Raw genomic sequence first — 10,131 nt, 5'->3', positions numbered from 1 at the left:
TTCGTCTGACACGTATGTCTGGCGTGTCTTAATAAAAAATAAAAAAAAATTTCCGGACATACTTGAACACACCTAAATATCATCACATGTTCGTACTCCGTATATCAAGCCTTATTCTTAACATATATCGTTGAAATGAGTTTAGAAATAATATATATTATTATTTATTAAAACAAAATATTTTAGATACTTTTATATAGTTAAAAAAACATTAAAAACAGTTAAAAAATTATTTTATATTTTAACAATAATAAAATATAAAAAATTCATTGTAATTTATCTAAAAAATACTTTATATTCTATATATATGCCGTGTCCCTGTATCTTATAAGATTTTAAAATTCGTGTGTTCTCGTGTGTTGTGTCGCGTGTCCGTGTCCATGCACCATAGATTTTAAATATAATTTCTTAATAAGCTTCACTTTTTCAATACCTTTTTTTTTAACCAACGAGACAAGGAAAGATGCTCGATCTATTCTGGCTATCATTCAATAATGAATTACCACGAAATTACCTTTTTTGTTTGCACCCTCCTAAGTGGCTTGGCATATGGGGCAATAAGAAAGTGGATATTTATATTTATATTCTTGTTTATTAATAATGATGGGAAATATATGAGAGTCGATACCAGAATTGAGGTTTATTATGGAGGGAGCATGTTGTATATATGCTATGCTATGCCGTGACGCACTCCCTCACCAAAGTTGTCTCTTGCCATGACGTCATCGATCAACATGATACATTTTTCTTCATGCGATTATTCTGAGGTTGTCCTTGCCCCTTGTTTTTTGCTTTGAATCTTTCTGGGCTCTTTTGCTTTTGCGAATTGAATGATAGAATGATGATTGATAATATAGTAAAAATTAAAGTATCTGATTTATATATATCTATATCTATATATATCTTTGCATGACTTTTCTCCCATGCGAATATATACTTGCTTTCTACACAGATTGATTGACAAAACAAAGAAAACACTATTTATAGATCTTTTATAATATAAATATATATGATGATGAAAATTGATACCCTTTAAATGCTCAAAAGGAGATGAAATTTATAGTGATGCAGTCAAATTAAAGAAGACAATGTAAAAGAGAATAATGTATATGATAAGAAGCAAGAGGTTTCAAAATTCCAACTTCTTCCATCTCGATGATTAATTTGCTACAGCATAAATGTGGATAAAGAAGTAATATTAATATGAGTAATTACTTGAATCAATCCCAAGATTTTAAAAGCCAATATTTTAATTCTCATAAAAATTAATATACAAAATATTTTTAAAATTTTATTGCACAGACAAATCAATTTTTAATTCATTTTCATATTAAATGCCTTTGTAGACGAGTGCATTACAAGAGCATGAGTGGCAGCGAAGATCCCAAGGGCCGGGAGAAGGATTTCAGCAAAAACAAATACTATTTACATTATTTTTATCTCTTTTGAGTTTAATTAAGAAGTTAATTTTTCTTAAATTAACATCAACTAATTATTTTGAATTATAAATTTTAAATTTTAATCTTAACTCTACATTTTTCATAAAATTAGCATTAAAATAATATTTTACAATAAAAATGTTTGTTAATATTATTAGCTACTTAAAAATGGATTCTTATGCTTTTTCATTTCTTTTATATATTTTTTAGTATTAAAAATAATTGAATAAAAAATAAAAAATGTTTCAAAGTGTATAAAAATTATAAAAAATGACGCAAACATCATTTTTAATTTTTTATGCCATAATATTGGAGGTGCATGCCAAACATTATTGCTTAGGGTGCTTTAATTATTTGGCTAATTATTTCTATATTCCCTTAAACTATCTTCCAGTAATGGAGATTAGTTTTACTTTTAAATGTTCACAATAACGAGGTATATAAATGATGAAACTATCCTTTATATATACAGTTTCAATTATATTTTAGAAAATAAAATCTAATATCTAAATTGTTGAATGAAAAAATAATAATTTTGGATTGTTAATTAATCATGCACGTAGTTATATTAGTAGAAATGTTAAAAAAACATTAGAATTTATCATTTTTGGTTATTAATTAGTCATTAATTAATATTTAAAAGTATAAAATAAAATATATTATTTAAAAATTAAACTAAAAAATTAAAACTAATGATTAAATAATACCAAAATAAATAAATTTTAATGGTTTCTAGTATTTTTCTGTTTGAAATTATTAATCTTTTCACCAATAACTTAAATGTTTAAATTATGAGTTATGTTACGTATATATTAAAATCAGTCACTAGTATAAAATATATATTGAAATATAAATACACATTAAAAATAAATTAAATTTATACATAAATACATTAATGACTGATTTTAGTAACTAATTTTAGTGTACAAATAATATTTTTGTTAAATTATTTATTTTTAAAGTATAAGAATACATTTTAAAAGAAGCGAATCCTTAAATAATTATTTTAACAAAAAAATAAAATTTACTGAGAGAGAAAAGGAAAATGATCACCTCTTGTCATATGGACGGCCAGGGCTGCAATAATAATGGTCCCACCCAAGCAAGTTGAGATTGCCATTCTTAAAATGAAGCAAAAGCAAGAGTAAAAATGGAAGAAGACGATCAAACTATTCATAAGTAGAAGTAAACACAAATACATCCATGGATTATATATATTATTAGTAGTAGTAAAATTTAGAGAATAAGAGAAGAAAGAGATAAGCTTAGCGATTCCCAAAGCAAAGCAAGAAAGTTACTGTGGTATCCTACGGCCTTGATTGCTTCATAATTGGCAATGGGACCCAACCTACGGACCTGATCAATCCCACCCTAAAAACCAAATCATAGGCGATCAACACGACGAAGACCAATACCACACTCACGCTGCCAGATCCATTCACAAGTTGAATTCGTGATTGAGTTTGAGAACTAATTAAGTTCATGTGTTAAAAATAATCAAGTTGCAAATTAAACTCGAGTCATCATTTTTATCTCTGCTTAATCTCACTTAGTTTTGTTTATGACATGGAAAAACATACAAGAAAATAAAAGTAAATAAGATCTGATATAAATAGTAGTACAATTCAAAAGATGGAGAGGATCCTAAATTGTACAATTACTAGAAGGAAAATAGAGATGCATGGGATCATACTATACCCAGAGATAGAGCACCGACTTGGACGAGCTTGGGGACGAGGAGGCCGCTGACGTGGAGTGCAACCAGGGACTCCAGGCCGCCTATGAAGGTGCCGCCGATGAAGGCAGCGGGGGCGGAGGGGGAAGGGAGGGCGTCGATCTCATCGTCGTCGAGGTTGATGACGGTGGGGTTGACGCCGATGGTGGCGAGGAGATTCTTCATGACGTGGCACATGCAACAGGAGGAGCGGGTGAAGATGATGACTGGGTGCTCTGTGATTAGGCGCTGGATTCGGGATTCGGTGGATTCGTCCAGCTCCATGGACAAGGAAGGACAAGACATGGTGCTAAGATGGAGGGGAACCGGGACGACGACGTCGTTTTGAACTTGCATCGGAGGAGGAGGTAGCAAGAGGACTTTTATTTATGGTGGATAAGATGGCAAAAATATCTTCTTATGAAGATGCTTTGGTTAAAAGTGTAGTTTATTTATTTAGCCACACTTTAAACAAAAACAACATTTTTATAAATATCAAAATCTAACCATACAATCCATCATCCAAAGGTCAAAAAAAAATATACTCATATGAAGACAATTATATCATCTTCATTGTAGTATCCACCTTTATTTATACTATCAAACTTGACTCCACCCAAGGAGGACAGTGCTTGCTTACGTCACTTCCTACTCTCTTTCATTTCCTCTCACTCTCTCTCGAGACCTAACCCACGCGCGCTTTCTCTTTTGTTTAACTATTTTCTTTTTTTCATTTTCCCTTCCATTGCTTATTTACTCCTCTCTCTTCTCAAAATTTTGCTACGTTTTCAATTTATTTAAAAACCTATATATTTATACATTTTGAAGAGGAAAAACATATTAAACTAGTATTTTTATTCGTAGTAATATTATATAAATATAAATTTTTTAATATTATTATAAATTATGATACAAAAAATATATATAGTATTAAACTATTTTTACAAAAAAGTTGTAAGAGACAAAAGTCCTTGTCGACTAAGAAGACTAGGATCTTTGTAGATAAAAAAAACTAAACAATAAATTTTTAGTTATTATTTTTATATGAAAGAGTTTAATTTTTTTATTAATAATTAATCTTAACATTCGTTATCTAAAATTTTAAAAAAAATTAACGTGTATACTTTTATATTTAATTAGGTGTTAAATCTGTTGCACAAATAAAAATAATTAATTTTTATGTTTGCTATTTAAAAATAATATATTTTTTCTCTATATATACAAAATTATAATTAGATATTAACATAAAAAATTTATATTGATAGTTATAAAATTAACTCAAATTTATTTTTTTAAACAATTGAATCCAGATTCTAACTTTTAATCACGATATTAGTATTTTTTCTAAATTATATGTAATAAATATTTGAAATAAAAGAAGTAAAAATATAAATTAAAAAGATAAGCAATAAAATTGAAAAATAAATAAAAAATATGTATATAATAATATTTTTTATTTAAATTATATTATGTTGTTAATTTTATTTTTGTAGAATAAAAAAAATAGAAAATAAGAGAAAAGAGAGAGATATATAAAGAAGAAGAATGAGAGAGGGAGTTTGTTAATTTTTTTTCAAAGATAAATGTTATTTTATTAATATAAAATAAAAGTGTTTCCATACGAAAATACAAAAGAATTGGATATTCCCATTTATCACCAACTGTGACTGAAAGACTAAGAGTTTAGAAAAGAGTAAAGTAAGAGTAAAGAAAATTAGCAGCATCTATCAGGTATGGTTCATGAGTTCACGCACTAAATTGCTGGCTTCTTTCACTATCTCTGGTGCCGGGCTTATTACATTCTCAAAAACAAACCGATTCCTCGCTTTCTAAGTGCTCCAACACAGCGCCGCTATGAGGAGGGTCTTTTGTCTACCGTCGAATTGAGCCGCTGCCCAGGATAAGACTTGTTGCCACCAATTGAAAAAGGTCTCTTCTTCTCTCATCCATAGGTAAGGGGTTATTAAGTTTAGGCTCCATATTGAAAACAGGGGGCATTGGAACAAAGCATGAAAAATTGATTCAGCCTTCAACATGCATCTTGGACAAGTGGCAAGAGTGGATGCGAACCGGCTATGAACTTGTTGCAACACCGGAAGCTTTTCATGAAGACTTTTTCATAGAAAACCTTAATTTTATGAGGTAATTTCAATTCCCAGATGCTATTCCAGACTCTTTTGTTCTGTATGTTCTGGGGCCTCAATGAAGTAGGAGAATGAAAGAATTTATAAGCAATTTTGTATCCTGACCCAACTTCATATATACCAGATTTTGTCCAGCATCAATTAATAAAAGAGTGTCATGTGACACATTTTAGTTATTAAATTAGTTAGTAATATATAAATATAATATAATATATAATATAGCTATATTTTAATTTTAATTTTAATTTAATTTGAATGTAATTAGAAAATCATGTTGTATATTTTGATTGTCAAATTTGTAATTAGTTATTGGTAATGATATATAAGAGATATACAGAGAGTGAAGAAATGAAAGAGATAGAAAAATGGAGAGAGAGAGAGGAAGAAAAAACTCTTTAATTTTAGAAAGAAAAATTTGATGTCAATTGCAATAAAAAAATGATATGTAATAAATTTTGGTTGTAAAATTAGTAATATATAATAGATAATAGATGTGGAGACTATATACATAGACACATTGTTATTAGAATTTTTATTAGTTTTTCTTAATTCATATATTTTTATTTTGAAATAAAGCAAAACCTCACCCACAAATGTATTTGTGTAAAGTTAATAGTTAAAATTTATTAAATGATTTGACATATATCACTAAATTATCATCTAATAATTTTTAATTAGTAATTTCTCATAAAAATAACTATATATAAGTTTTTATCTTAAAATAATTACTGTGAAATAATAAAAGTAGTATCGATTTTGCCAAATTTTTAGAAGATATTGGATCTGTGCTAGAGATATGAAATTCGTTGTAACTAAAAATGTTATATGTATACTAAAATTAATTATCATATATATATATTTGTATATATATAAATATATGTGTTGTTTAATTTTTTTTAATGTGTATATATTGTATATTTTAACATGCATTTTATATTGTAACTGTTTCTCTTATTCTAATACTTGTTAGGTTACTCCTTCTTGATTTTAGGGATAAATTGATCATCTCAAATTTGTTTAACAATTAAAAAAGTAAAGTGTAATCTTTTACCATTAATTTTATAAGTGGACAAAAAAAACATAAGAGAGAGAGCAATAAAGAGTTAGAGATCACATTTTACTCCCTCAATCTTTTTTAACAATTGAGAGGATCCATTTCCATTTTAGGATGAGTAAATTAAGCATAATGTCACGTTAAATTTTAGAATAAATTATAGCATTTTTATCTTTAATATTTGGGATAAGTTTTAAATTTGTTCATAATATTTAAATCGTCTTATTTAAATTTTTAATATTTTGTCATGAAATCACTTCTCCCAAAAATTTAAGTTGATAGGAGAAGACAATATAAATGGTTATATCTTTAACACTCCCCTCAAATAAGAGCTTCTTTTTGAATTTGCGGATTTGCTAGACTTTTTTGTCTTTTTTTATTTGTCTTATGTTATTTTTTAATTTTGGAACTCACCAAGGTTCGAACTCTTAACTTTTCGAATATAGAGCTCTGATACCATGTTATGAAACAACTCCTTCCAAAAGTTTAAATTGATATGATGAGGCAATATTAATGTTTATATCTCTAATATATTTTAAAATTGTCTTCATGTGTTGTCTTGTCGTTAGGGATCTATTAATTGAGTTTATGATATGTCAAAATTGAGATAATTTTGAAATGTTAGGGATATAAATAGGATGAAAACTTTGTAGACAAAAATGATACATTATTTTTAGAAGGATTATCAAATCAAGAAAAAAGAAAATAAATTTTAATGGAATGAATGTATTACGAATTCAAGATTTTTACTCATCATAAAATACTTATAGAATGGCTAGTAATACACTGTCGGAAAAAAATGAGTATGATATATATAATAAAGTATAATTATACATTTTTGTCTCTATTGTATCAAACTTTTTTAATATTTAATTTAAATAAATCTTATTTTTAACCTAAAAATAAATTTTAATTTTATCCTTTAATAATATTAATTTTTTACGGTACGTAGTTATTCAATTATTTTTAATCACATCTAAGTAAATTACACTTAATCACGTTATTTTCATTCTAAATAAACTTATTTTTTTTAAATTGTACTCTTAAAATTTTTTACTCATCATAAAATATTTGTAGAATGACTATTACATAAACATGTGAAAAAGAAAAAAATATGGTACATATACAATAAAGTATAAATTATTCTTTTTGTCTCTAATGTACCGAAATTATTTAATGTTTAATTTAATTAAATATTTTTTATTTTAAATAAATTTTAATTTTATCCTTTAATAATATCATTTTTTTAATTGCATCTAAGTAAATTACTTTTATTCTAAATAAATTTATTTTTTAATTTTATTCTTAATCACATTACTTTATTTTAAGTAAATTTATTTTTTATTAAGAAAAAATTAAAAATAAATTAAATAATTATTTGTCATAAAAAATTGAAATTATTGAAAAAAAATTAAAAATAAAATTTAATTAAATTAAACATTAAATAAGTTTAGTATATTAGAGACAAAAATATATAATTTATACTTTATTGTATATCTACATGCTCTTTTTTTTTTCCGAAAGTTTATATACTAGTCATTCTACAAGTATGAGTAAAAATCTTGAATTCGTAATGCAATTTATTTTGTTAAAATTTACTATCATTTTACTTGATTTGGTAATTCTTCTAAGAATAATGTATCGTTTTTGTCCCTAACATTTTTGTCCTATTTAAATTCCTAATGTTTCAAAATCGTATCGATTTTAATTTGTTCCACCGTCAATTATGTTAACAGACCACTAACGACAGGATAATATTGAGACCATTTTGAAATGTTAGAAACTTAAATAAGACGATTTAAACGTTAGGGACAATTTTGCGACTTATCTCAAATGTTGAGAATCAAAACGATACTTTACTCCTAAATTTTAAAATGTTACTTTTAAGGGTATTTTTTTTAGTATTCTAGACTGTTTGAGAATACTTTGGATAGTTTTAAAATTTTCTAGAAAATTTCAGAAGGTCCTGAAAAATCCTAAAATATTCTAGAAAATTATAAAAGATCGTATAAGTACATTCTAGAAGAAGAGTACGGAGATATATAGAGGTGTGAAGAGCGGTATAAAATAATCTAGAAGAGTTTAAAAGATTGTAATAGGTAAGATATCTATAACGAAGATTTTGGATATTAAAATCTAGACTGTTGATTAGATTAAATCCTAACTATCTTAAGGAGGTGGATGGCTATAAATAGGGAATGAGTGTTTAGTATTGTGTATGTAAATCATTTGTAACAATCACTTATTTAGTGAAGTATTTTTTCTATCAGAATTTTTTTTTCTCTTGTATTTTTTTGTGTTCTTAGTTTTCTTACTAATTATTAAAGATTAGACTGACCTGATTTTAACTCAAGAAGTTGAGTAAGTCTAAGTGTTAGTATAATAGTATTGAAGTGTGTCTAAAATCGTGACAATAATTATCAAAACCGAATCGGTAATTAATTCGATCAAAGTACCGAGTCGTTGAATTACTTAGTCAACTGTTGAGTCACTAGTTCAACTGGTTGACCTGGTATAATTAAATAATTATATAATTTTTTATTATAAATATTTTTTTATTTTATTTTTATATTAAAATAACTATTATTTTTAGATTTTAATAATTTATTAATTAGTTTATAGCTATTATAAATGTTACTATATATTGTAAGATTTATTGAAAAAATAATAATTAATAGATATCATATAATCATGAAAAGAAAAAAATAAGTTGTGATCAATAAAAGATTTTATATTTATCTTTTTAATTTATAAATATTTAATAAAATTTATAATTTTAACTAATGTTATTTTAGAAAGAGTGAGTTTACAATTAAAATTAAAATTAAAATAAATTAAATAAATATAAACTATTTGATAGAAGCATATATATTAATTAGCTTACACAGTAATGGACGATGAGCGATCAAATGATAACGACAAAATTAGATTAGACTTGATGGACATTTGTAGGCGGCCAGATCTGAATTTAAAAGAATTTGATAACAAGCTGTGGGTTAAACTAAAAGCGGTATTCGCTCTACGAAGGAGCAGAAATAAAATATTTGTATGTGAATTAAAGGATTAAGGTTTTCTGATGGTTACGTTTCTAACTTGGACAGGTATGCAAACGTGTCACAGGGTAAGCTTGTTGGGTTAAAAAGTCATGATTATCACATCTTCATGGAGTTCTTGCTTCATGTCGTGTTCAGAGAACTTCCAACCAACATCTGAAAATTTCTCACAGAAATGAGTGAGTTCTTTAGGGAGTTATATGCTATGATATCACTAAAATTAATGTAACCAAGAAATATAGGTACTACAATTGTTTTATGCTACCTCAAAATGCATAATAGTATACTATTTACTTTATTCGGGTTCATGCAAGTCTAGTTAGATAGTTGTGGTTAATACTAAACCAAAAGTCCGCATCGAATCTGATGATAGGATAGAGGGTCAGGAACATTACTAGATTGAGAATCCAACTCCTTCGAAAATGGTGGTTGATATCGGTAAGCCAATCACCCTTAGGTCTATTATGGATGATGACATCATTGACCTTTGACTAGATGCCGACGCACTTTCACTAGAGGACGATGATCTTCAAGAAGAAGACGGCAACGAAGAAGAGGAAGACAAGTTCACTGATAATCAGGAAACTATCTCGAAAGAGGAGAATGGTGAACCAGAGAAAAAAGATGATAAATCTAAGTAGAATTAATGTAAACATAATTTTGTGATATGTATTTTTTTTTTAAGAAACTTTGCATATTTAATTTGTAATATATATTTCAGTGAATG

At 26.6% G+C, this 10,131-nt stretch overlaps 1 non-coding gene across 2 annotated transcripts; it reads right to left on the bottom strand.

Annotated features, from left to right (window-relative positions):
* Window positions 1–570: 570 nt before the first annotated feature.
* On the bottom strand, window positions 571–3,911 carry LOC112706364 (uncharacterized). Of its 2 annotated transcripts, XR_011864609.1 has the most exons (3): window positions 3,138–3,911; window positions 2,738–2,810; window positions 571–2,560 (listed from the first exon to the last, which is right to left on the bottom strand). It is a non-coding gene; the product is annotated as an uncharacterized protein (transcript). The 2 variants fall into 2 exon arrangements; XR_011864608.1 differs by lacking the exon at window positions 571–2,560 and having other exon boundaries at window positions 2,591–2,810.
* Window positions 3,912–10,131: the final 6,220 nt, after the last annotated feature.

This window comes from Arachis hypogaea, chromosome 8, assembly GCF_003086295.3.
Source record: "Arachis hypogaea cultivar Tifrunner chromosome 8, arahy.Tifrunner.gnm2.J5K5, whole genome shotgun sequence".
NCBI classification, from domain to species: domain Eukaryota; kingdom Viridiplantae; phylum Streptophyta; class Magnoliopsida; order Fabales; family Fabaceae; genus Arachis; species Arachis hypogaea.
This window is presented reverse-complemented; position numbering and strand designations above follow the sequence as displayed.